The sequence below is a fragment of the Gymnoscopelus braueri genome (genome assembly GCF_963280865.1).
Source record: "Gymnoscopelus braueri genome assembly, chromosome: 17".
Lineage (NCBI taxonomy): Eukaryota > Metazoa > Chordata > Actinopteri > Myctophiformes > Myctophidae > Gymnoscopelus > Gymnoscopelus braueri.
The window spans coordinates 1,097,699-1,103,228 of NC_137617.1; the positions used below are offsets into that span (position 1 = coordinate 1,097,699).

The window sequence follows — 5,530 nt, forward strand, 5'->3', positions numbered from 1 at the left end:
GCCGGTTTGAGATCAGCTCCAACCGCGGCAGCCAAGCGGGGCCATCAGCAGCACCAGCAGAGGAGAACCCTCCTCTAACCATCTCGGAGAGAGAAGTGCGTACAGCCTTCACACGGGTCAACATCCACAAGGCAGCCGGACCTGATGGGATTCCAGGCCGGGTCCTTAAGACATGTGCAGACCAGCTGGCGGGTGTCTTCGCTGACATCTTTAACCTCTCCCTCTCCCTGGCTGTGGTCCCTGCAGGGTTCAAAATGTCAACCATTGTGCCCATTCCCAAAAAGGCCAAAGTGACATGCCTGAACGACTGGAGACCTGTTGCTCTCACCCCGATCGTCAGCAAGTGTTTCGAGAAACTGGTGAGGGAATACATCAGCTCCACGCTACCTGCCTCGCTGGATCCGTGGCAGTATGCATACCGCAAAAACAGATCCACCGACGACGCTATTGCCATGGCTCTCCACACCGTCCTCTCGCACATGGACAACAAGCTGCTGAAGGACAAATATGTACGTATGCTGTTCGTGGACTACAGCTCAGCATTCAACACCATTGTCCCAGCAATACTTGACAAAAAGCTCAGACACCTAGGGCTACACCCAAGCATGTGCGACTGGATACAGGACTTCTTGTCCAACCGACATCAGGTGGTGAGAATGGGCAGCATCACATCCGACCCCCTGACCCTCAACACCGGAGCACCCCAGGGATGCGTGCTGAGCCCTCTCCTCTACTCCCTGTACACGTATGACTGCATAGCCACACATGTCTCCAACACCATCATAAAGTACGCGGACGACACGACAGTGATAGGCCGAATCGTCAACAACGACGAGTCTGACTACAGAGAGGAGATCAAATCACTGGCACACTGGTGCCGTGAGAACAACCTCTCTCTTAACGTCGACAAGACCAAAGAACTGATCGTGGACTTAAGGAGGCCGCGGAGAGACCATGCGCCCATCCTCATCGACGGTGCTGCAGTGGAAAGGGTCAGCGAGTTCAAGTTCCTCGGAGTACACATCGAGGAGGACCTCAAATGGGAGACGCACTCCACACACGTGAGGAAAAAGGCTCAGCAGCGACTGTACTGGCTCCGCCGCCTGAAGAAGCTCGGAGTAGGACGTCGCATCCTCAGGCTGTACTACAACAGTTCTGTTGAAGGCATCCTAACAGGCTGTGTCACGGCCTGGTACGGGAACTGCACTGCCCGAGAAAAGGTCAGCCTACAACGAGTAGTGCGATCGGCAGAGCGGATAATGGGAATCGAGCTCCCAGCGCTCCAGGAACTGTACAAAAAGCGGTGCGTGGTCAAAGCCAAGCGCATCATCAAGGACAAGGACTGTTCAACCCCCTACAACGACTGCGACCGGGCAAGGGGCTCTACCGCAGTATCAAGAGTTCCACCACCAGATTTTGGTGTAGTTTCAATCCAGCTGCTGTCAGAATGCTGAATGGGGCATAAGCCTGGATGAGTTCAGCAGCCTGACAGCAGGTGGCGCAGACTTTTCTGGCTCTTCCTGAACACACCTGTGGATTATACCAGGGACAATGACTTGGACTTTAGCCCCCCCTCGGACACACCTGTGGACTACACCAGGTACAAATGACTTTTTGTTGCACTCCCTCATGGAGCTACATGCGGATTATACTAGGGTCAGTCCACTCTAGGTGGACACGCACTGACCTTTTGCACCTTAATCCCTTGTATAACGCACTGACTTTTTTTGGGTCTTTTTATTGTGCTCCTTATCCTCTAAGCACCTTAACGTCCTTTGTCTATCATGCACAGTATAAGTATAACATGCACAGTATACAATACATTGCTGCTATGCTCAGGCACCTTAGTTTAGTTTTTTAGTTTTTTTTATTATCTCAGGTAATTTGTAAATATGTAGATAACTTGTCTGGCCTTCTGTTGCTCTCTTGTTTTTGATCTCCTTCCCACCTGCCCCCCACCCTCTTCTTCTCCCCCCCCCCCCTCTTCTTTCTATGGAAACTAACGTTGCGATGGGAACGATGTACAAAAAAGAATTTCACCCACTTTTTTACCTTGTAAACCTGTGATGTGACAATAAAACTGATTCTGATTCTGATTCTGATTCTGATTCAGAACCCAAGCCAAGGAGACCTCAGGACCAATCAAGAGGAATGGGAAGATGAAAGTGCTGCCGACTTTCTGTGTCTTTCTGTGCCAAGCGACCATGAAGAGGGTGAGAATAATAACTTTGTAACGTCTACAAACACTTATAACACCATATTAACACATAAGCTGCCAGGGACGCAGATCTGCGTCCTAATAGATAAAACCGTGGGCTGCCAGAGTAATCTAGGACGCAGATTTGCGTCCTAATGTTTAATTTAGTTAATAGACGATCACGCTGTCTTATTTACATTCCGAGATCATTTTCGCTTCCCAGTCACATCCGCTTCACCCGGAAGCAATTTCAGCGATTTCCGTTTCCGGTTTCCGGTTTTAGCTTGAAAAATGCGCTAATGCAGCCAAAACAATTTTTTTCACACGGTATAAAAAACGAACGGAGAGCTCCACTTCTATTTTCTTTAGTCTGGGTGACGATCAGTCATCGGCGTCGTGTATCACATCGTATTTAAGCCGATTGTTGAAAACGTCACATCCGGTTTATGACGTATTTGACTGTTTGAGCCTGGAGGGGGGGGGGGGGTCAGCGAGTCATCAAGGTGGCATTTTGCTGCTCTCTGTTGGTCGATCCTCGTATGTGTTTAAAACCATGGCCAGAGAAACTTAAATTCATTTAAATAACAAAAAAAAACACAAATCACTGGCAAGGGGGTGAGTCCATTATGAATAAACTCTGGCAGTCAATGTGTTAACCCTGGCATCCCTATAGTGGGCAGGACATTATTATTAGGTGATATTTCTCAAAATACATGCTTAATAACATGCACCCTGGTGTCCCTATTCTGGGATGCGAGGGTTCTGTCATAAACGTCGCAATGTGCCATGTTATGAGTTTGTAGATTGGCTATATTCGCTATTGACGTACAACTAAGTAGATCGGGTTTAATTGACAAATTTATTCTCCGCCGTATGCCATTGTCACATGGGCAAAATAGCAGGTCTACAAGCTCACAATGGGTTGCATCGCAACACATATGGAGCTTGTAAATTTACTATTTTCGCTGTGTGAAACTAGCGTACAATGAAGTATAAATCAGCCTTACCCCCATGAACATTCTGTAAAAATGGCAGATCTACAGTACAAGCTCAGTTGTGAATTTGGAGATTTGCTATTTTCACGGTTTGATATACAACAAAGTATATAGGGTTTAAGTGGGTATGTGGATAATTACATTTGCAATATTAATTTGATCTGTGCACTGGGAATTAAAGTATACACTAGTTAGGCTGAAATAGAACTTTTGAGCAACATAAATTCAAAGCACACAAATAATTGTGTAAGTCCTAATATTGTGTTGTAGTGTGCTCTGTAAGTGTTTGTGTTGTGAAAGTTGAACAATGTGTTTGAACAGACACAGAGGACCTGGTGGAGAGCATGATCAGAGACATTAGCAGCCTGAGAAAGGACCCCATCTACAGTCAGGCCATCGCTGCCATGGCCAAGCAGTTTCATCACATCAAATCCAACCCATCAAGGATGTTGTCTGTCTATGGTAAGGATTGTACCACTTCCAGAAGAACAGCGGCGGTCCGGCGAGCAATGAGACGACTGAGCCCATGTCAGCCAACAGCAACCCCTCGTCCTGTTACTGAACTGAGCTCCAAGAGGCGTCTGTCGTCTGGTCGCCCGCAGACACACAGCAGACCCATCAACAGACAGCAAATGATTGAGCATCACAAATCAGCCTTTTCTGTGGAAAATAATGAATCAATCAAAAGAAAGAAAATGATTGAGCACCACAAATCAGCTTTTTCTCTGGGAAGAAATTCACAGTAGCAGAATAATAAATGTTATCTACTCTCTCATGCTAGTTGAAAAAAAGGTGAGGTTTCTTTGTCCACAAAATACTCAGGGAGGTTGTACACTATTGTTTCACATACTGTACAGTCCTTTTTAACCCATTAAGACCTGAAGCCGATTCTACATGTCTCCTAAATCTCAATAGTATTCTGAAAAACGTATGTTTCTATATCAGTGGTGCTCAAACGTTTTCATGTCAAGGACCCCCCATTTTCACGATTTTTCAAAAATGGCAGACCTACAAGCTCATAGCGCGGCACCGAGTGCCGCGCTATGAGCTTGTATATCTGCTATTTTTGAATAGCCCAAAGTGTAAAATAATGCTTTTTAGCTCAATCTAAAAATAACACAGTTCCAGGTAAGCCAAACTTGGTCCTCTTAAAAGTGGATCAAAAACTGGACAAACAGAAAAGGGCAGTTCTTTTTTGTGTTCACATTGGTCTGTGAGGGTGCAGGGCTTGAAGGCTTAGGGCGGACATTGGAATTGGGCCATTCATGTTAAAGAGGACTCTGTTCTCTTTCTGGTCAACTTCAGCTCTGATGGGGCATCAGTCCACTATCTGCTCACACTAGAGTTCATTTTTAGGTTTGGCAAAAGGCGGGTGATCCGTCTACTCTATGGCAAGCTAGAGGGCTAAAGTACAGTGGCAAAGGGTGAAGTGAACTTTCACACACAGGTTAAGAGAACCACCTCCTGAGGTGGTCTGAGTACGTTCCTGTCTTTACAATGTATGCTGTGTAGCCTATATACGTGTGTGTGTGTGTGTGTGTGTGTGTGTGTGTGTGTGTGTGTGTGTGTGTGTGTGTGTGTGTGTATAATGTACAGTATTTGCATATGGACCTTATTTTTGAAAAGCTGTTAACTTGGTGCAGTGAGAACATGTTTACATGCCTTTTATAATGTGTTAGTTCTTGAAAATAAAGTAATGTCAATTGTCAATTAAAGATACATTTCTTAATATTGCATTTAATTCCACCATTGCTCAGCTCTTCCATGGGGCAGGGAATCAACGACCTGAAGAAGAAAAAGTTAATTCCAGCAAACATGCCTGTGTGTGAGAATTCACTTTGACTTTATTTCAAAAGGTTTCAACTAGGGGTGCAACATTTAATCAATCAATTTAACAGATTTAATTGATGATTTTAAGATGCGCTGTGAGCTTGTGTATATCTGCTATTTTCACTATTTTGTGTAAGTAAAGTATAACAGGGCTTACGTGGTTAATCAGGCTAATCGATTTAGTCTAATTGAAATAATCACTAATAAGCGATAGTTGCTGCCCCAGTTACAACCTTAAAAATGTGTTGGTGTATCATCTAATCATAGCAATGACAACTATCAGAATATAGACTTTTTAACACAAAACTTTGTTTTATCTAAAAATATATCGCTTACAGTTACGCTACATTTCAAATAAAAAGTAAATTATATCGTAGTATTAAGGGCAAGACTGCCAGGTTTATGAGCAGCTTCCACCCTGCTACCATCAGACTGTTGAACAAGGCCTGACAATTATACCAGTGAAAGTGACCTTTTGTGGACTATTCTTGAACTTGACACACGCTGA

General features: G+C 44.8%; 1 long non-coding RNA gene across 1 annotated transcript; it reads left to right on the forward strand.

Moving 5' to 3' along the window:
- Window positions 1-1,210: 1,210 nt before the first annotated feature.
- Window positions 1,211-4,895, forward strand: LOC308105277. The gene is made up of 4 exons (XR_013934893.1): window positions 1,211-1,600; window positions 2,114-2,213; window positions 3,514-4,048; window positions 4,315-4,895. It is a non-coding gene; the product is annotated as an uncharacterized lncRNA (long non-coding RNA).
- Window positions 4,896-5,530: the final 635 nt, after the last annotated feature.